At 36.0% G+C, this 23,514-nt stretch overlaps 1 protein-coding gene across 1 annotated transcript in view; it reads left to right on the plus strand.

Annotated features, from left to right (window-relative positions):
* The window catches only part of REV3L (REV3 like, DNA directed polymerase zeta catalytic subunit), a 115,493-nt gene that overhangs the window by 19,105 nt on the left and 72,874 nt on the right, over window positions 1-23,514 (plus strand). The window lies entirely within an intron of this gene.

Here is a 23,514-nt window from a genome sequence, read left to right on the forward strand (position 1 = left end):
TACAAACTACCTGCTAGGTGCATCTGAACACATGTGAATAGAGCAAAAGCTATTTTCGAAGAGATAAAGACTATTGCTTCTCTGACAACAAAAATATGTTCAGTAGCTTCTGGTTATCTCTGTTTTCTTTTTTGGCTAACTTCTACTATTCCAGTAGCTGTAGCATGGAGAAACAATGGTTTGAGAAGGTTACCATATGTGTTTTCTGCCACCAGCTGAAGTAAAGACCTAATAATAAATGCTTGATTCTGTAAGCTCTTGGGTAAAAAGCAATGAATCCACTACAGAACTAGTATGGAATAAACCAGTTTCAAAAACATAAAAAATTATATTAAGAATTATAATTAAAATTATATTAAATTACCTTTCATAGCTAATCTGTAGTGTTATTTGCAAGTTTTACCTGTTAGTATAGTAAGGAGACTTTATCCTGTTTACTTACTAAGTGTACAGTGTCCTGAGAAATCTGTGCTGTCCACATTGCTCCTGCTTTTACCTAACATTTAATCATAAACTCTGCACCATACTTTTTGTTATTTTGTATTTTCATATGTGTACTAGCCCTGCTTTTGTATGAAAACCCTTGGTCTACATGGACCATTCATTAATGCAGTGGGATGTCTGTATTTGGTTTGGATGTTGCTATTCCAGTTTCCAGGTTCTACTGAGGAGCTTAATTAAGTCCTCTGGGTGTCTTAAATGTAGATGGCCTCCATCCTATTACTAAAATATGCAGGTTTTAAACAGATAATAGATCAGAACTGTGGATTTACTTTGATGCAACTGGATAGTAATGATGATTTTCTCCATGCATTGGAAATGCAAGTTCTTTGTGTTCTTTAAGCATGATCCATTGATGATCCATTCAACTCAAAGGCTTAATATAGTAATATGTGAAATTTTTGTATTAAGCTTGTATAGGTATTTGATACCTTTTTCCAAACATGGTAATTAGTAGACATAAAATTTCAAAACCTGAATCAATAAAGTTCTGTTAGTGCAACTTTGTATACAGTTTTGTATAATACGTGCTGCTCCTTGCCATCTTCAATTTAAGAATTTTTTTGCAAAGTCAGACTTCTAAGAATAATTGCAGCAATTCCAGGAGACATAAAAGAAAGTTTATTGGGAACCCTTGTTTTGTGATTTGTCATTTTAACTTTTTTTTTCAAATGAGAGCCAGTTCTGTAGTTGTAGTTGCAAGGAAACATTCAACACGAGAAGTAAGTCAATGTAATTCACTAGAGCTGTCAGAGAGCCTGAAACAATAGTTCTTAAAACTACACCAATCTAAATGCCAGTAGTGGTGGTCCAGAATGTCAGAGTACTTTACTGTTTGATTGTTCATTGAGCTCTAGAAAGTAATACCATATTTATGTACATATTACTTGCATTCTGAAAAATGTAGAGCCCATACAAGCTGATAATCAATAAAAAGAGTGAAAGAGCATACATACGTGAATATTAAAATGAACAGCAGCAAACTTTCAGATTTAGGGTGCCTTCCAACCTCAACTGTTCTGCCAATCTGTTATGTGACTGAAGAACTGCATTTAATATACCTACTTTAAAAATGGGTTTATCCAACTAGTTTGTATTTCAGATTTTCTTCTTTGTTTTGTTGAAATATTTTATCTCATTCTATTGTCTTGAATTAAAAGAAAGAAAACTTAGGTCATTTTTATGTGGTATTTATTAATGGAGCTGTTTCTCAGTTCGGAAGGAATATCATATATATATATATATATATATATATATATATATATATAAATTTCACCAAACTTAAGATATTTGTTCTGCACCTACTTGAAAAAAATGGTCTATGTTACAAGATGTATTTAGAAAAACTTCATAATTCTAGGTCACTTACTTTACCTTTTCCGTGGTTTGGTTTTCTTCTAATGTCTTCATCAAGCCACTACACACTGACATATAATTTGTGATTCCCTAAAAATGGAAGTGTAATAGTTATCCTGTTTGGATAAAGGAGCATTATTTCATCCAGGTAATATAAGGGAGAAGCTCAGTACAGCTAACACAGATGTGTTCTAGTTGTTCATGATGAAGCGTTACAGACTTGGAAGAACTGAGTTTCAGGAGAGACTGGATATTAAGTGAGTAAGTGATTAAATCTTCAATCGTGGAACAAAGGCAAACAGCCAACACTTAGTAAAATTTGCATAGTTCAGATTAGGTTGCATTTGATTGCTGGCATTTAACAGTGCACTTAGCTGCCAGAGTATCCCATCAGAAGATTTAGATTGTCAGCTTTGGTGGTCAAAATGAGTAAAATTAAACTAGGAGTACTACAACACAAGTGAAAAGGAGAAAAGAGTAAGTAAATAAATCTGAGCTTGACAGAGCTTTTTTAGTCCCACAAGTAAAATTTTAGAATGCAGACATTTCACAACCAGAGTGTTCCTTATTTGAATGAACACACCCACATGCTCTAACTACTATATATATAGATAAAATATATGTAGTTAGAAATGTTACTATGCTTCTGATATACAATGTATCTTGTTTTCAGTTGGACTTGTTTTGAGCTCTACTGTAAACATACTCTTTCATATTTTTTGCATATTTTTTGGTATTCTTATTGATACATTTTTAGGTTTTTGTTCTTGTGCTGCTTGTTTAATTTATTGCTCCTTAGCTGAATGCCATGAAATACAAGTGTACTGGCTCTTTCTGGCCTGTTAAACAATATTCCTTATAACTGTAGTAAAACTTATTAAAGTAATTTATTGAGAGTAAAGGACAGAGGAGAGGACTGCTTGAGAATTTTTTGTTTTAATTCTCAGTGCAATGTAAAATTCAAGGTAAAAGTTTTCTGATAACTGTAACACCTGATACCATATGTTTTAATTTGATTTGAATTACATATGGTTCAGAGTAAGAGCTGGATCTTGGTCTTTAGAAAAGTTCAGTAACTTTGGAGGTTTCATCTCTTTAAGGAGCATAAACCTTTCACCTGAGAAGCTACTGATTACAATACTTACTTATAGCAGACTATTTTAGTGCAAGGTGATCATTCAATAAGTTTGTATAAGTAACATGCAATGTTCATAGAATTCAAGAAAGATGAAGAATAGTAGCAGTCATACATAGTTATGTAGATCACTTGGTAGAGTTTGAGTGTTCAGACAAAGTGTGGTGTTGTATGTAAGAACAAAAAATGTAAACAAAGTCCCTGGTATGGAAAACAGGGACTATGAAAAGAATTTCAGGTCATTGCAGACAAGCGGCTGGGCTAATGTCATTTTTGGTTACAACAGAATGCCAGAGGTTGAAGGTAACATTTGTGAAACAGATGTGCTAAACAGTGTGGCTCTGTGACATTGCATTTTAAATTATGTAGGAAAAATATAGGAGGCTTTGAAGAATGCTCAAAACATTTTTTTCCCCCTCTAGACGATATTACACTAAACTTTTATTAGATGGTATCAGGAGCTTGTGAAGAAGTGATGAGTTCTAGTTTATTAAGAAAATTACAGGAAAAAAAACCCCTGAAATTCAGGCTAGTCAAATTCAAACAAACACATAGGCAATGAAGAATTCTAGAGAGAGGAATTTAAAGACTTCTGAGCTGCCTGTTAGAAGAAAGTGGTGGCCACATCTTCTCCTAAAGACAGATATAGATCTTTCTAGAATGGCTGCTTTTGTCATGTAAGCCACTGGACAACCAGGTCTATAATGTCCTGGTATACAGACAAATTGAAGAAGTCTTCCCCCATAACTTAGAAAAAAGAACATTAAATATCAGTCCACTGCATCAATATGATTCATTGCTGTATCAGTGCAGAGTTGCTTCTGGTTGGGAAATACTGCTTGTAGTTCAGTCTCAGCAATATGGAGTACTAACTACAGGTGTGTGAAGTAGAAAAATTTGAGTTCTAGCTCCCCATTAGGTTCCTTGTGTTACTTCAGAGTTCGCTGGCCTGTGCAGATCTGAGCTGTGTGTAAACACCTGACCTCAAATACTGGGAGTTTAGATAAAATACATGGGTAGGGTTGTGCTTTCTCTATCTTGGAGCTCATGAGAGAGTTCACTAGCTTTGCAGCACCAATTTTGATGGTGTTACCCTGTAGTAACAGCTCTACAAACTGTCATAGCAGGAGCAGCTGATATGCTGTAAATTTATGTGCTGGTTCAACCTGCTGTAACTTGTGCGTGTGCTCATACTTCCAGGGATGACAGGCAAAACATCTTGCCTGTGCTTTCAAAGCACTTGAACAATCTGTTATAGTGTCTTCAGCTGGTGTCACTGCCACAATGGAATCAGAATTTGAAACTAAATGTAATTTTTCCATGAAATGTGTCCGTGGATAATCAGGGTGTCTGCCATTTTCTTACTATGGGAGGGGGAGATTAGTGTCATAGTGCAGAGGCCTTTGTTGTCTTCCATTGTTAAATGCATAATTTGAGTAAATTTTAGCTTGATAAACCAGTTTTTGAGATGTGCTTGCCCTTAGAAATGTATCTGATTAATAATTCAGCATGTGCAGGATTGGATTCTTCTGATTGCTTGTGACCTAAGAGAGAATGCCAATACTGAGTGGTCTCACACATAGCTCAGGGCATAAAGGGCAAGTGGCTTCTACCTCCTCTCTGCTCTTTCTGGTTCTAAGAGAGAATCCTGTAGTGAATACATACCTTATAAAATAAATGTGATGTGACTAGAATTTATTTGCTACTTGTTTCTTTCTCCTGTTCAAACAGGATAAGCCATGTATGGTAGCATTTTGGCCAGTGGCAAAAGCACAGTGCTTGGGTTCATAGGATCATTGGGCTTTACTATTTATCCATTATTGTTAAACATTTCTGATGCTTATTGTATTTTGGAACATGGCTATTTTCTTGTTTCCTTTGTGTGAGGAAATTCTTCTCCAGAACAATGTAAACAACACACGAGACACCTTTTCAGGTAGTGCTGGATCTGGTTAGATCTACTGAAAGATTGGGCAAGTGCATCGCCATAAAAAAGCCACTGTTTTAGTAAATACTAGTGTAGTTTGGCAAGCCCAGTCTGTTTTTTTTCAAACCTCATTCTAGCATATAAAAAGTAACACTGTAAAAAGCAGCTTCAGAAGAGCACAGCATCAGGCCAGATGTGGTTTGCTTCTGTATCGTGTGAAAAAGAAAGAGAAAGCTTGCCTGTTCTTTTCTGAAGCAATTGTTTTATGTTCCTGATAGTGTTAAGCACTTCAACATTGAGTGTTCTGATAATCATAATATTCTTTGAAACAGTTATCTTTATTTCAGACAGATTGAGTTATTTATGGCAATACAAGTATTTCACTGGTATCGATTTGATTTACAGCATTAGGAGACCTTTCCTGGCATTGCCATTGCCCTTGTCTCTTTTTGAGCATGTGAGCGCTCATTGCAAAATATGGCTCAGTATTGTTTTGGAAACAAATGTTTCCAAATAGTGAGACCCATCCACTGAAAGAAGCTTCCATGCCTTTGGAGATTTCTTACTCAGTCTACTTTGCACAACCCATGTTGATGAAATACAAGTCAGAATGAATCACTGGAGAATTTTCAAGTGGAATTGAGAGATAATTGTTGTTGTAAAAGGAGCAGCTGACATCATCACATTTAGTACAGGATCCTTACCAGTCACAGAAGGATTGGGTCTCTTCTAGACAATGGGCTTCATTTGTTGAAAGTAGATGTTTTTCACTGAATATTCACCAGATTCAGTATTACTCATTTATGTCCATCACAGGGTAACCACTCCAGCTTGAGTGAATATTGTCCTGTTAAAGCCCAGTTTTTAAAAGGAGAAGTAAGAAAGGAAGAGAGTATTTTTCAGATCACTACTTTCTGGCAAGTGCAGCTATGGGCTTAGTAGAGAGGACTTTCTAGTGGCAAACTGTCAAGCACTCTGCATTGTATTTCTTATAAAGCTTAATAGCATGGAATCAGTATTATTTGCTTGGCAGTGTAAGTTGCATTTGATATTTTTGATTTAACATCACTGGCTTTCAGTATTTAAGCTGAACATGCTCCTAACAAGACTTTAAGGAGGTGATGTCCATTGACCATTCCTCTGTTTAAAAAAGGCAGTGAAATGTGTAATTTAATTTAAAATTTTAAAAATATCTCAAAGATATGATTCTCTATGTGCATTTATGGGGGTTTTGTGCATTTTTGCTTTGTGTTACACATTGCTGTAAAGTTTCATCTTGGATGGTAATAGGAGGAAACCTAATTTATCTGGTGACTACAACACAGGTAAAAAGCAAAGAAACTTAGAACATGGTAGAAAATATTGGAAGTTTCTTAGAAAATGCATCTCATGGTGACAGTTTGAAATTTCTTCCAACTTATTCAAATTTGAGTGCATATAACATGCTCCTGTAAAATGTATTTCTAAATTTACATGGCAGGGAATAGTTTTTTGCTTTCTTGCTGTTTCTGGAAGTAGTTGTTTTTGCCTCTGAAACACTGGAGAGATGTTGTCTATAAAACTGCTGTCTTTATGTAGGATGAATAACCTGTTGAAGGGGTTCAATCTGCTGCTAGTCCCCTTTGAAGCAGTATGGTGCTTAATTCATTAGACTGCATGAATCTCATGCTTTTAAAAAAAAGCTGGATCTCTGGACCAAGAAAAAAGATCCATCTGATTCACAGTAGGTCTGTTCTTCTGACAATTAGACACATGGAAATAAAATACTTTATTTTTCCCCTCCCTCTCTTCAGGGAACAGCAGTACAGAGAAGCATCTTTATGTAGTCAATGTTACCACAAAATATGTGATACAACTTTTGGATTGAAGTGCACATAGTGAAATGAGTCAATGTAGGAAAATGCAAATAAAGAGGCTCACACATATAGACAGGATTCATGGGCCCTAAAATGCAGGCAGGCAACAAGACAGCTCATGTTTTTTAAACATGGTGTAATAACTACATGAACAGTAGTAATTTTACCCATCTCATGTCTTGAGTCTGCTTATTTTTGCAGTGATTCTTCTTTTGCTGAAATAATTTACTTGGGACCAGGAATGTTTAAAAAATCATTTTGACTGTATTAGCTCAATTTGAAGTTAGACAGTCCCTTTTTATATGTGGTTCCATTAGAAAAAGGAAAGTTACATTATGCATGTTTGTAGTGTACACAGGGGGCTTGTCTGCACAATTTTTTTGTAAGCAATGAACTACAAATTGGACTTTTAAGCACTTTTTAAAACTAGAATAAAGGTACTTTAGAAAATAGCCTGTTTTGTAATACACATCCCTAGAACTATATATCTTCCACTTGAGTACAGATGTTAATTATTAGTTGGTTAACCGTAAACTTCTTTGGAGCAAAAATGTAAACGTGGTCACATGGCAAGCTACAGTGTTGATTTCTATCATCAGTACTTCTTAAAAGTTTTCTTAACAATAGTCTTATTTCTTTCCAAATGTTTAAGTAAATTTACATTCTTTGGCATGCCTAACTGCAGATTGTGGTGGGTGTGTCTTGAATCCTGTATTGGGTGTATTCCAGTTAGATTGCTTTTGTTCCACTTTTTTAAAGTGATTTGGTAAATCATAATTCTGACACAGTAACTTTGTGCAGATTTGTTTGAGTCTCCAATTCTGAGCCAATTTCTTCTGCTATAATTTCTTTGTGAACTTCCATGCATACTTCTTTTCCTTACATAGATCTTTATTTATAAGTATAATTACCAAAACTGGCATTGTTTCACTTGTGGTGGAAAGACCATTTATTGCTGTATGACACTGTCATGTTTTCATTTTCTTTAAATGTTTTAAACAGTTTGGGAATCACAGCTGTATTCTGACTAGTAGCTATTCAGTAAATCTGCCTTAAAATGGTGCATTTCAAACTGTACTGATTTTTATTCATTTCTGTTATATTGTGATCCCATAGCCTTATAGTGTGAACACGTGATTACGCACTGGTCTCTTATTCTGCCCATTTATGTTGTCCAGCAAATAACTGCAAAGTATATAAAACTTTACTGGTACATTTCTTGATTGTGAACAACATCACCACCATCACCTATTTTTTTTATGTGAAAAAGGGCAGAAATGTGACTTTCACCATTCAATAGCCATTGTCCTAACTGATACAGTTACAGTAACATTAATATAATTGCTCTAGTTTTAGAAATACTTAATTTGCTTTACACTCTGGATTAATTAGTTCTTTTTCTCCACATGAAACTCAAGTCATGTTATGTGGTTTACAAATGATAAGAAAAATACGATTTGTGTCTTGAAAATGTAGACCGAATCCTTTTCTGTTTTATTAGTGTTTGGAATCTACTGGCTTTCTCAGTCTAGTTTGCCAAAAAGACTGTAAAATACTGTCTGTCCAGCTTGCTTTAGAAGTAAGAAACATTTAGAGATGTTGTTTGCTTAAATACATTAGAACAGTTAGTTAAGTGGTATTTTCTTCTATTTGCAGAAAATAATTGCTTTTTATCTCTCTGTGGAAGGGGCATAACATAAAAGCTATATAAGTGTACCAGCCATTCCTTCCCACTTGTAAGAATGTGGCAGTACAGGAATTTTTTCCCCTTGGCTTTTAAAGTAGCTAACAATTAGATTCTAGTTTGGGATGCTGCATATGCTGTCTATTAGCTGACATTGATTACTGTATGAAGCAAGAAGTGTGCACAATTGCCCTGTGTGCTTTTGTGTCCGTGTGTGCTGGCACAGTAACTTGTGCTGTTGTGGTGAACCTGGGGAACTGATATATGTTGAAAGGGTAATTGTTTTGCAGGATAAGTTTTTAGCCAGGTCATTGTTCCAGTTCAGTTCCTAGTGCAGATTTCCACAGTCTTGTTCAGTCTCAAAAGAGAAATGGAGAGCAGGAGCAAGACCAGATGACTTGGACAGCTTAGATTTCATCTGATTTTGTCTCTACTGCACAGCCAAATTGCTTTTTCTAAAGAATGACCTCTCAATGTTATTTCTCTCTGTATAAACACCTGGAAGATGTTTTTGTATTGAAATGCATGGAGTACAAAGAAGATTTTGAGATTTTTTTGTTGTTGTTTCTTTGTATTCTTATGCTATATTTTGGTTTTTTTCTTTCCATTATCTTTCTTAGAGAAATAAAAGGACAAAAATTAAAAACTGAGGAACATGTATAGCATATTTCTAGGTTTATAAAAATGTGTGCTATTTCACTTCTTCCTAGGTATGGTTAAGGTTAAAAATGGGTGGGAGAAAGAGTTGTATCTAATCATTGAAATGTTTTCCATTTCACTGTAATCTGAAAACTCAAAAATCGAAATGGACTGTTATATATGCTAGGATAAAATATGCTTTAATGTATCTATTTTTAAAATTTACTTCAAGAAGTCGTAACTTAAACATGCTTATATTTCAACAGTAATTCATAGGTAATATTTAAATAAATTTGATATTTAAATTTAGGGGGAAAAAAAGACAGTAAGCATGTTTTTTACCTCTAACTCAAATGAATTCATGCACCTTTATAATGTAGTTTCTCGTGTACTGGAATGAGAAGTAAATTTTTAGTACTTCAGCTGTACTATTTGCACTCAAACTTCACTCATAATCTCACCTTTTGATATGCTTGCTGCAGTTGCTGTGTGCAGATGCTGAGCATGCAGTACTTTCATAAAACTGGTTTAAGATTAGAGTATATAAGGGATCTAGTACATTATTCATTCCAGCAGCAAGGTGACTCGTGCAGTTGTTGCTCTTATAGAGCTGGAAATAAATGAGAAAGTATATATTTACTACGAAGGACAGCATATAGCACTAGCTAAATCAAAGGTGGTTTGTTTGCCAGGTTTGCTCTTTTTGGCTGGGGCTGATCTTGATTGAGAAGGTTAAATAGTGTGATAGATGTCACTTGTGTTGAGGCCAAATGTCAGTCAGTTTGTGTTTGGTCGACAGTTGTTCTCAGAACTGTTACGTAAGAGCTGATGTTATTCCTATAATAACAAAGCCTATGTGTCATGATACCATTAATGATTTTTTTCCTGTATGTTTTCGTAATTTATTGCAGTTTTCTGTAGTTTTAGCAGCAACCTTAAATTTCATTAAGTTGATGCTTTCATCTTCAACATTTTTTATCTTTTATGTATCTCAAACTTTTTTATAATTCAGTGTCTCACTGTTAATTGGCTTGCTTCTTTATATTGTTTATCAAATTGTAGTAAATCATTGGAGGTTTTACCTGAAATATGAGCTACACCTAAGCAACAAATGAGAAATATGGCTTTATAGAGCCTTGGAAATACCAGTGTAAATTTTGATACAGACTTTTGGTCCTTCTGTGACCTGAGACAAGGAACAGGTGACTTTAGATCTTGATCTAGATCAGCAAAGTCTGCCAAGTGGAATCTACTGGTCAATTCAAATTGGTTTTTCACCTTCAGAGAACCATAGAATGGTTTGGTTTGGAAGGGACCTTTAAAGGTAATTTAGTCTAACCCTCTTGCAGGGAACAAGGACATCATCAGAGTTACCAAATTTTAACTAGTTCCCATCTCATCTTTTCCTCATCTGCTGTAGGAATTCTGGAATCCCTGTTTATCAGTGTTCTATATAAATTCTTGGTTAAAAGAACACCAGGGTTGCCGTCACTAAAAAGAGTGAAAATGTGCCGGAAGTATTTTCCTTCATTTGAAACATTAGGATGATTTCCAATAACGTGATAAAACACTATATTTTCTCATTTTCCCTAGCAATTAGCACAAGGTGCTCAGTGACTCTAACCCATTATTCAGTGAGTAGGCATAATCTTTTTTATCATTTCCAGTCAAAAATTTAATCCAAATTACACATTCACTCTGAGGGGGTTTCTTCCTTGTAATACCGATGTATTTATAATTTTTATTTGGAAGTTATCTGCAAGTCTGAGCTATGGTAATGATAGTAACTTGTATACGAAAAACTGAGATTTCAAAGTGAAAATACTAGATTTTAATTTTTTTAAGCTTTTGTGGGGTTTCAACAGAAAGTTATTGTGGATGTGACAGCCTGGTCAAGAGAGCAAGAAAGCTAGATAAGCTTTCGGCCTGGGAGACTTTAGGGAGTTGAAGATAAACAATGATAGCTTATTATTATAAACAGCCTGCAGGTGTTGTTTTTCCTACTGTCTGTTTTCTTGTTATTCTCATAAGATTGTTTATAAAAGGACATCTTGTTAATTAGCCAATCAGGTGAAATGTATTGTTTAATACATTAAATACACATGTCCTGATACAGGTCTACCTGTATCAAAACAATGTATAAAAAGGAGCAATCTGAAGTAAATGGGCATGATATGCCTGCCACTCAGCCTTCTGATGACTTTGTGTCATTTCTTACTAAACAGTGACAAGTTATGGTTTAAATTTCTGTAACATTAGAGTGCTTAATTATTTAATTAAGCATAGAACTACTTTGCCATTTTCTAAACCATTTTACCTGTCTCAATGTAATAAAGGCTCCCTCTGCCTTTTTAACATATGACCTACTCAGCATCACAGTAAAATTCCGAGGGAGAGGTGGGAATGCTCTCTGTTTACTACAGTGATACTCATCTGCCTCAATGATGAACCTTTCTGTATGCGTTGGTGTCTGCTTCTTTGGCATAAATTTCTAACTGCTATCTGCTATGACAAATGAGATATGCATTATGCAAGTAAATCATTCAGCATGTTGTTCTGACTTGCAGATTTCAGGTCTTTACTCTGTATGGTGTGTAGCTAAGATTTTGTGAGAGAGTCGCTATCAGTTGTACAAATACACTTTAATAATATATGTGAGGAGTCAAGGGCATAACTAACAGCACTTTGTTCTGTCACTTACTAAGATTTCTGTCAGTAGATTGGCCCTGTTCTCCTCCAACACCAATGCCTCCCACTCTGCATTTTGTTTTTAATCTCTATTTATCTTTTTGCACCCCCTCTTCATGAAGAGTGTATTTTTGTTTTGGTTGGGTTATGTTGTGGTGGTGTTTCTTAGGGGATTTTATTTGGTTTTTTGTTGTTTTCTCTGTTCACCAGATACTGGCCATAGAGCTAGTGAGGACCTAGGGACGGGGAATCTTTGCGTTTTAATGCAGTTATTTTGCTATTGATGCACACTTTATTAATGCTATTAGACAAAACCATCCCATTATTGCTCAAGCATTATTTTTATTTTTATTGAAAAACTTGTGTATTATCTCAGTCACAAAGGATATAGTCTTAAGGCTGTACCATGGGAGGTTTAGGTTGGACATTAGGAAATTTCTTCACAGAAGTGGGGTGGTTGGACATTAGGAGGAAAGGTTTAGTTTGGACATTAGGAGGAAATTTCTTCACAGAAGCAGGGTGGTTAGGCATTGCAATGGGCTGCCTAGGGTGGTGGAGGAGTCACTGTCCCTGGAGGTGTTTAAGGAAAGACTGGATGTGGCACTCAGTGCAATGGTTTAGTTGACATGGTGATGTTTGGTCATAGGTTGGAGTTGATGTAGGAGGCCTTTTCCAGCCTAATACTGTGATTCTGTGACACTGCCTGTGTATCACTGCTATCATAGATTTGGGGAAAGGGAGAAAGGGTGGTAAAAGACAATTCAGATCTTAACAGAGCAATGGAGAGATGATGTAATCCTTCAGCACATTTTGACATTAGCTTAAAATGTGAAACTAGGTTGCTGGCTGATTTTTTGAGGGAAATCCTTTATTTTTAGTGCAGAAAGGTAGTCACTAGTTAGTTGTGCTGTGCACAGAATTTCAGCAATTTAAAATATAATAGCCAGTGAGATTACCTTGTAAAATAGGAGTATTTGGACTGGTGACACTACATCTGCAACAGATACTTCTCAGTAACACTTCAAAACATTTTTTAAAGAATACAGATACTGCTATAAATACATTGCCTTGGCAAGTGAGGCATCCAGTCTACACAGTCTTTTCAGCCACTCTGGAGGTTGCTGAGTATATACAAGACAACCACATGAAATGATCTGTACAAAGCAAGCAGTCTTTGGTTACATACTTGCTGTAGAGTGCTCAGATGTTTAAATTTTTTTGCTGTAGCACTGAAACAGAAAAAGATTTCATAGTTCTAATAATGTGAAGAAGTAGAACAGTGTGTGGGTTCTCAGTGATGGTGACAAGCCTAAGATAAGGGTACTACAAAGTCTGGGCATTCTTTGCAGAGACAAAGGCCTAGAGCAGGCAAATAGCCATGAAAGCCTTCCAGTGCTGCCAAAAGACACTAGACTTTCCAGAAGATGAAAAGAGGGGGATGGATGCCTAATTCAGGGTGAGGAAGAAAAGTAGTATGTTGAAAAAAAACCCTAAAATAGGAATTACGATACTTAATAGTATTGCAAAATGTGTAGAATAAAATAGTAGCATGGGCTGTATTAATGAAAGAGCAGTCATGTACATATTTTGTAAAACATGAAAGGAGATAGTATAAAAACAGCACATTTAAAGAATGACAAATGCTGTGCTTGCCTTTAGCATCTATAGACTCAGTCATGCTTTAGTGGATGTTAAGGTCTTTATTCACCTCGAGTCAGTAAAGACCCTGCTTGTTAGTACCCACAGCTGAGGGTGTGGCAGACACCTGAGGACTGTATTTGCAGTAGAAGGCAAAAAGCTAAAATGTAGATTCTTTTAAAATACCTTGGAAAAGTCAAAAAAGAGCTAGTTTCATTTACTTTTGGTTTCAAGGACTTTTTTTTCTTCTATAAGACTCTTACCCTGCCATGTCTTTTGTAAAGCAAAGAGGCTATCTAATATATTGACAGGCAAAATAAAGTAACACATTACTGTAGTGTGATTTCCATATATTGTGCTCTTTAATGTGAAGGAAAATAATTTTTAAAAATACTGAAAAATGCTGTAATCTGATTTTTTCTAATGCTCCTGCTGTTTCCACAGTTTAAAAGTGTTGTATTTGCACTTGCACAGTACCTCTCAAGTTAATCCTGAGTATCTGTTGATGATAGGTATAATTATTGAACAACTGCTAAATTGGAGCAAAGTTTAAAAATTATATGAATGAAAAGGGGGTGGTAACATTTTTGTGTATGTGTGTGATACAAACTTTAGAATTGCTCAGGATTTACAATTCTGTTAGATAAATCCTAATTCAGACCACCAGTTTTCAAGAATACGGTTTTTCTGAGTCACGTATGGAACTGCTCCCTCTGTAACTGTGTTGTAGAATTGAGTTTGGCTGAGGATGGGTTCATGGCACACTTAGTGCTGCTGTTACCAGATGAAAATCGTTTCCTTTGTGTAGCTGTTTGAAAGATCCTGTCATGAGAATCTTTAGGAAAAACTATAATACGGATTTGAGGTATGTGGAATCTCAACTTTAAAAGCTTGAATGGATCCAGAGCATTTTGTCTTTCTGTTTGCTTGCTGTAGTTTCTCCCTGACATGGAAATGTCTTGAATGTTCTGCACCTTCATGCACAACCTTTTTTGGAAGACTCATGAACAGGCATATCTTTCACTAATATGTTTTTAAGTAGGTTTGTTGTAAAGGATAACACTGTCTCCCACATTGTTTAATTATGTATTAACACAACAAACGGACAATATTTATGCCATTACATCACTTAATGTGAGCTATGGTAATAGGACTACTTTGTTTTAGTCGTTTGTGGTTAAATATATTAATGTTGCACTGAAAGGTTTTGTTACTTTGGCTATTGAGGCTGTATATTGTTTTTATCAAGTTAAATCAGGTAGACTGAAACTTCTGTTCTGAGTAAAGGCTTAAAGTAGAGATTTGCAGCTGTAACACCCTTTGAAGTTTTCTGGTGCGGTTAGAGATCACAAGGTAGAAGATAGGAGTCTGCTAACGCTATGACTTGCTTTACTTTGTTACCTTTACTGTCTGACATAGTATGTTTTAGAGGTTGACATCCAGAGAATCATTTCTGTCAAGTGGTATGTGCTGAGCCAGATTTGGCCAACAGCAAAATTTCCATCCATCTGCATGCTTGTGCAACCCACCACCCACAGTCTGGTAATGCAAGGGAGTAATATAGGAAAAACAGAAACAGTAAAACAGCAGGTTGAAATAACAACAGGGAAGTTGCTTACCAATTACCATTGCAGGCAAAACAAACTCTGTTTGGGAAAAAATAGCTGATTTATTGCCAACTAAAATTGATTCAGGTAGTGAGAAACAAATGCAAAACAGCACACCTTTCCTCCCCTACCCCCAGGCTCAGCTCTATTTCTCACATACCCTACCCTTGTCATGCAAGCCCACATGGAGAATGGCAGGGGGGATGCAGCCAGTACATAATGGTGTCTCTCTGCCTTCTTTTCTTCCTCATTATGTCTTTGCTCTGATGTGGGCTCTCCATGGGCTTCAGTTCCTTCAGGAATATCCTTGTGCTCCACTGTGGCATCCTCCATGGACTGCAGGGAATATCTGCTGTTCCATGGAGATGTTCCTCCTCCACTTTCCTCTGACTCTGCTGTTCCCTTTCTTAAACATGTTCTCCCATGTGTGTCCCCAGCTTGGCTGAAGGACTCAGCTGTGCTCTGCAGTGTGTCTGTTGGGTCTGGCTGTGTCCTGCACAGGGCCTCTGGCCTCTTCCCACAGCAACCTCTCTTCTGTCAACCACTTGCCACATAAACCTGCAACACAGAGTTAGTAAGATATTAAAGAACACAGTTTATTTCCTGGGTTATGAGATTCCGTCCCTTACTATCACTGTCACACACTGTGTAGTCATTTCAAAAGCTTACACAGAAATTTGGAGGGTGTCTGTAGTAAGGAAGTACTTCCTAGTAAGTTGCTGCTTGTCAAAAAAAAAAAAAAAAAGCCTAAAACATAACAAAGATGTTAAGAATTTCTTTATTGAAATAAAATGTGTGATAAGGAGTACCAAGTGTTGCAAATTTGCTTATGGGTAGCCTAAGAGCAGTGCTTGTATTTGTGGAGCACATTGTCTAGCTTTCATCAGCTCAAAGAGTGGGCTGAAATGACAGTTACCTGCAAGTGAGAGATCTTAATGCAAATACAAAACCAAAAATTTAAGGAAATATTTATAGAATTACTTAGTGCTGTTTGAAGAATACAGAAAGAGAAAACAAACAAAATGTGATGTCTTCTAGTTGTTACCATAAACTGATGTGACTCATGAGAGTTTGTATACTCTACAGTGTGTAATTTTGGGGAGATCACACAAGCTTGGTGTTGTCCAGGAATTTATAGTCAACATTTCTGAAGAGTGTCTATGAAAGATTGTACTGATGAAAACACTGTTAGCCTTGGCCAGAGGGTTTTTTGCCTGCAGTTTAGAGTAGCAAATAATTTTTGGCAATAATTTATAGTGCTTTTTCTCTAACTAGCTCTGCAGCTGACAGAAAAATACCTGTTGAACAAAAATGTTTCAGTTGGTTTTGTAGCACAAGACAAAGAGATGAGTTGTGGCTGGAGCAGTGCACACACATCACAGTATTTAAATAGGCAGATGAACCTCCCGTAGAAGTGAAAATTCAGTTACCACAAAAACTTTTTCTTCAAATATCTATCTGTGCACCATTCTCCATTTACATGTGACTTGTGTTACTTGCACCAAGAAAAACCAGTAAGATAGACTTGTGTGGCAGTGTCAGTCTTTAATGAATGGTTGTGTAGGGAAGTGGAAACCAAAAGCTGTGTGATTACTCTGCTCCCCCTTTTTACTACTGACTTTTTTTTTCATATTTTACAGGATGTGGTGAAGTACACCTCATGAGTTTACCTGGGACTAGTAAATATCCTCTTTTCTGTTCAGCTATGCTTTGGTTAGTATGGTCTAACATAGTCTGCCTGTGTTGCTTTCATGTGGTTGTGTTTCTTACCAGAATAGCAGCTTGAACTGGGCTGCCAGCCTGTGAGTGCCAAGAGCTCGATATGATAGCTAGAATCCGTAGCTGGGGCCAGCTGCATTTGCCTCCTTTGTATGTTTTAGCTCATTTTAGCTGGCTTCATAGTGATTTTTGACACTCATTCTAGAAATAGTTCCTGATATTGTCCAGCTGCTTGCATAAGTAATCTGTCAATAGAGGAAGCAAGAATAATATTTTGTATGGAGTTCCTTTTATAGATGGGTCCTTACTAAGCGAGTACTTGACTTCACCTTGTGTGTCTTAAGAAAAGAAGGAAATACTATGACTGTTTCTGGTAACTCACAGTCATCAGCTTAAAGAATGGTTTGTACATAGCTTATCTTTGCTTTTTGAGATGCTTACCTTCTTTGGTCTCCATTATTTCTGGAGATACTTTGAAATTATCTTATCCAACTCTGGACTTTCCTGGTTTTAGTTGGACTACACAACAATAAAATTTTTGAGTTATATTTCAGTTATTTTTGCTGTTGATAACAGTAGGGAATAGATGTTCCTTTCTGATGATGTACCTTTGCATCCTATAAATGGCTAGGAGTATCAGTGGTGCTTCTGAGATTGTTTTCTGATGTCTCAGCAGGAATTCAAAAAAGATCCATCCTAATCAATTCCAGTCAGGAGGAGGTAGTTTTATGGAGATAATCAGAATATCTTTGTTGAGTTGATGTATTAAATAAACTGATTCAACTTTTGTGCTTCTCCTTGGGGTTTGCTCATGGTTTATCTGTAAAAAAAACAGTGCCTCTCTTACATATTGGACTAAAAAATATATGTTAAAAATTCTCAGTAAGACAAAGATAGCAGCCTTGCTTTTGGAACTTACCATTGATACCTTCCATCAGCAGTAATTCCCAATGTAAATTCTAGCCTGAGAGGTCTCAAAGGTTATTTTTTCTTTAGATATTTCATGGTTCAAAGTATCTAATGGTCTTCAGTTTTGTGTGACTATTGCATTGCTTGCTAGATGGAGAAGAGAGGAGTTGGTAAACCATGTGGTCTCAGGCCTAATATTTCAAATGATTAAGACAACTTATGCTCAATGTAAAAGCTGTCAGTGAGCAAATTAATTGCATAGATGTCACTTGGAGATGTCAGTAAAAATCAGTGTTTCGGATATAATTTTACTTGATGTTACCTTAACCTAAGAGGAGTTTGGCCTGAATTTGGAAGATACCAAATTCAAGGAAGCTTGTGGGCTTCTTGCTCATATCTCCATACTGCCCAGAGATCTGCTTTTCTTTGATCTTTGTTTCCCACTATAGCTCAGGGTATCGCACCAGTGTGCACCTAGTTATACAGAGGTTTCTAATTTTAAATTACAGACAAAAAACCCAGCTCTTCTCCTTCACTAAGGATCCCTGCAATAAGGCTGAGGAACAATCTAATTGCAGTGAGTCAAAGGCCTCATCTTCCTAGTGGTGGGGTTTGTTTGTTTGTGTGTTTTGTTTTGGGTTTTTTTTCTTGGGTTTTTTGTTTGTTTGTTTTTTGGTTTACTTGGGTTTTTTGGGGTTTTTTTTGTTTTCAGAAGAGTTAGTGGTATGACATGTTGCAAGGAATAGTTACTGGCTAAATAATTAAAAATAACCAAACACTCCATTTGGATTTCAACAAATGTAAGAAAAAAATTTTTTTTGGTCCCTTTTACGGGTGTTACTGAAATAAGTGTTTTCTCACACCTTAGGGAAAAACTGAAAGTGTTGGCACAAATATCTAATGTATGTGAAATAAGGTCTTTGCACTCTGTTCTTGATTACGTTTTGAGGATATCTTGCTGCTGCAGGCCTAGTTTCATTATTCTCGTTTCTCTGACATTGAGTATTCTGTAGTATCCAGGACTGCAATGTGTGTAGTTCTCCCTTTCTTCTCGGTAGCTGTGAAAAAGCTGACTTGTTTCAGCTGACTCTGGGAGAAGATTGAAAGTTTTATTTAATCATTGAAGAAGTTACATTAATGTAATATACTACTGAAGAACTCTTTGAGATTAAAAGCACGAACTCTTACATTTCTGAATGACTTAGCACCAGTCTTAAGGGGGAAAGATCTTCCCAAGTTTTGTTAGGAAAGGAATTTGTCTTCATTCAAAGCATTACCTTACTTACCAGTCCATGTATGTTATTTGTTTGCTTTCTGTCAGAGGGAAGGAACGGTGGCTATAGTTTCACAGGCTGTGTTAGCACTAGAAAGTAACAGAGACCTGTGCCTTTTCAGTAGCTCAGTTCTTGTGGTATTCAGTGATACAGGCTTGACAAGCCCACCCCAGTGAGCAACATAGCTTAGACTGAAAGCATAGTTCATATTCACAGTTCATTTTTCAAGTGTTTTTGAATGTAAGTGGTTCAACAGTTGGTTGAAAATACCAATTTTCTTTTTAAGATGGTAGTGTCATGTCTTTTGATTTCTAATTATTTTGCTTTACTGTTAAAGGAAAGAAATCCTTTATGATTGTGTGATTTTTTTTTCTGCATCCTGTAGTGACGCTTGACGTGTTCGTGTGCATTCTTCTTCTAATACTTGTCCATGCCTAGTTAGTCCTTCCACTTTACAAAACTGTACTTAAAGTACTTCTAATAGATTGCAAGTGTATGAAAAGCCATTTGTCTTCCATCTTCTGCATCTCTTTATTAATTCCCAGCCCAAATTTCCTAAAACCTCAGGGTTTTGCCATGCTTCTAAATGCTGCTGTAGTCTCTATATTACTCCCACACCACTGTTCCCCAGGGCTTTGCTTAGCTTCTTATAATGGGATCAGCTTATTCTGTAACAGAAATATGCAAAATATGACTGCATGTAGACCAGCGTTGAACCGTTCTCTGAAGTCATATTTATCTAGATTTAGATTTAGTTTTTGTTTTCTAAATACTAAAGAAAACATCTAATCAAAATGTTTCCAGCATTGAGTTCAGTTTATGAGGGTTCTGTTGTCAGTTCCTAAATTAAGAATTACAGGATAGGAGCTACACAGCTTTGAGTATCATTTATGAAAAGTTAGTTGAACTGTATCACAACTGTAGAACATGTTCTCATTCATTATTGGAAATTAGAGTAGTCAGAATGGTTTCACTCAAGGTAAATCATTCTTGGCCAGCCTGATTGCCTTCTGTGATCATCTACATGCTTTGTTCAGACAGTTCTCCCATGAGATTGTAAGTCTTCTAGAGGAAATAAATGGAGACAGTATCGACAGAAGCTCTCCCCTTGATGGAATATGAACCATCAGGTAGTCATGTATGTGTGGAATTCCATCTGGAACAGATTCTATTTTATCTTGGAATATATACATAGACATTCATGTCCTCCTTTTCTGTCTTGTTTGCAAACTTTATTCCTGAACTGGACAATTAAATAAGTTCCCTTATTAATAATGTTCACATTTTTATTTTGTACAGAAATTTGTCCAATTTGATCTTGGTGGAAGAAAGTTTTTAGAAGTTTAAATCAAAGTCAATGTTTACAAATTATGAAAAAACACTTCTCTGAGGACGCTTGAATAATAATTCTCACATTCTCTAACTTGTTGTACTGTGAAATTAGGTTCATAAGTTTGGGCAAGGGGCTGGAGAAGATGACTTTCAGAGGTCCCTTCCAGCTTCAGCCATTCTGTGTAGACTACATCTCAGTTTTATCCCTACCAGAACATTCTGCACGGCTGAGCATTCTGGTGGTCAGAAGACATCAGTTCCTGTATCTTTGCATTGTATTATCATTCTGGTTTCAGTTCTCTTCTGATAATATTGAAGTTTTCTATCTTGGGTTTGCTACAGATTTTTCTTGTAATAGCAAAAACTATAGAGTAACTGAAGGATTATGCTTGGTATATGCTCCTAATAGTAATTTATGAGAACCATCTTCCTAATAGTAAGATGGCAACCATCTTCCAGAAAAAATACCAAATTGACTTTCTTAATATCTCTTTTATGGGTCAAGTACACAAAATGCTTTATTTTAATACTTCAATAACATTTATGCCACTTGCTTTTAGATGTATTTTTGCAGGTGAGCTTTCTTTCTATACTGTATGAAAATACTGCATTTGTATTATTTTTGAAGTATTGATTCATTATTATTATGGCTGTTCATCTATAGTGATGTTTAGTTGGCAGTGTCTTCTTTTCAGAGAAAATGGTCAATTTGCTAGTTGAGTATCTCATAATATCTTAAGGCTTTGTGTACTGCATTTTTCTATGTTGCAGCAACAATTTTTCTGTTCTTTCATTTACCACTTCATTCAGTGCCTTACAAAGACTCATGATTAAGCCTCAGCTTTACTTTACTTTACTTTAATTAGCAGTCTCCTTGAGTCATTTTGGGGTGCTTGATCTGCAGATTATTCAGCCAGTGCAGACCTCTTTCTTTCAGGTCCATTAAGAGGCCACAGAAAGAAAACATTTCAGTTGCCTGTCCCATCAGTGGCCAATTTTGTATCCAGAAATTCTGTGGAGAGTCGTCATATGCAGAATCCGCAGCTGAGCACCACTTCCACTGATTCTACAGATGTGAAGAAACTAATGAACAGATATTAAAATAACATCATCTGGTCACTGTAAGTGGGCGCTGTAGCAGTCAGTGCTGTTCTAGTGGTACAAACTTGTTTCTCTGTATCTCCAAAAAGAAACAGGAACATAAGATTAACATATTTAAACCATTAAACTCATTAACCTTTTCCCAAGCCAAGTTTTTAATTCGTGTAAATTGGCATGTCTGTGTAGCCTGAAATCCTCAGTGGGTAGATATTTTTTCTCCTTGTGGCTCTATTGGAAAGAATCCACTAGAATTTTTAATGGGTTAGTGCAAACCATGGTTGCTATTACTGGGGTCTGGGCTTCAAACTCAATAGCATGATATTTGGTGCACTTTGATGATTTTACCTAAATGATGGAAATACATGACTGTTCTTAACAGTTAGCAGGATCAGACTTGTAATAACGTCGGTTTTAAGTAAAAATAGCAGTGTAACCAAATATCACAATAAATAAATCAACACTATCAAGGATCAAAGTGAGTAGCTGTGTAAACCCATGTAACTTAACAGCTGTTAGCCTAATAAGAGTCTTAGCTCAGCAGCAACTTGTTTGCTTTCTTGGCAGAATCAAAAATGAAAAGCAGCTCAGAATGTCTGTTCTATAAGATTTCCCTGGAGTTAAGTGGTAATTTGACTCCACTCAATCGAAAGCCACAGTGCTTTTTATGGGGTTTTTTGCACATAAAGGAGAGTACAGGGAAAGGGAACAGAAGGAAATAGAATGAAACTTTCTTTGTACATGTTCTCTTTTTTATTCAACAATAAAATTACATTTTCAGTTCAGCAAGAACTGTTAAATAGCTGCTTAACTTGAAAGGAACCTGAATTGAAGTACAGTAAGTTTAGATTGTGTCACTGTTCTGTTTATTCTGGTGCTTTGCAATTTTGTCATAAATTATGACAAAGCTAAGGTATTTTCTAAAATATGAAAAAATTCATGCTTTTGAAAGGAGTCCATAGCTAATAGTGCAGATAAAAAGTATAGTGCAGAACTGATTCTGACTGTCAGGTTCTAGGAAGCAAACACCTGAATTTATAAAATTCATGGGGAATAGATGTGTATATTTGTATATACAGAAATTCAGTCTGTATTCCAGTTTCAAATTTAGCTTGGGTTGAGTTGGTTTGTTCACTTGTTTTTTTTAAGCTGCAGTGAGCATTCAAGCAAATTACTTCATGAACTAATTTAAATTTCCCCCTGAACATGATCCTGGGATACATTTTAGAAAAACAACAACAACCACCCACCCTTTCCAATTTAGCAACAAAAATAATAAAAAAAACCCAAACTCAAATCCTTCCCAAAACCGACCAACCAAACTTGAATAGAAAAACTGTAGAACTTTAAAGAACTATTAATTTTCTGATAATTATATTTGGATGGGGGACTCCCTTATTCAAAATTGATCCTAAGTACAGCCATCGGTATACACTCAAATTTGTTGGTGACTTGGTATAGAAAATAAATGGTTTGCTACCACGGCACAAATCAGTCCTCTAAGTTCACATGCTACTAATACATTACTTTTTCCACCTTAGGGAGTGAAGAAGTTTCCTGCCATATAAAGCTTTTACTGTCCTTTATTTTTGCCTTTTAAAAACCCCTCAAACCCGTAGTTCTTAGTTTCCTTAGTTTACCCATTCTCTTAATGAAATATTGTTTGAAAAACTTGGTACATAAATAATAATTTTATTCTCCTGAAATATCTTAAAGACTTGGGCAGAATCCATAGATGATGACTTCAACATTAAGAATGCATATATAGATTGTATTTCAACACTGAAAAAATGGAAAATGGACTTGTAGCACCATTTTTTGGAGCAATTACTTTACTTCTAAACATAATTGAAGAACAGTACATCTGACCCCAGTTTAAAAAAAGAGGCAAAAAAAGCTATGCTGTTAGTGGGATTTTTGGGCATGCTTTTTACAGGTGTAAAAGATTTGCAGGCAGTCCTCAGTCTGAAGGTCTTGTTACTGCTGCGCTTTAATGGACATAAGCTGTCTTCCCTGGGTGGCCACTGGGGTATGATTGAGTGTAAATACTTCAGGCAAGCTCCACCAGCTGAGAAATAACCTCAGTTTGAAAGAGTGGCGTTTTGGAAGTCTTTTCATTGGTCTTGTGGACCAGTAAAGTTGTGTTCCGTT

Source organism: Vidua macroura, chromosome 3 (genome assembly GCF_024509145.1).
Source record: "Vidua macroura isolate BioBank_ID:100142 chromosome 3, ASM2450914v1, whole genome shotgun sequence".
NCBI classification, from domain to species: domain Eukaryota; kingdom Metazoa; phylum Chordata; class Aves; order Passeriformes; family Viduidae; genus Vidua; species Vidua macroura.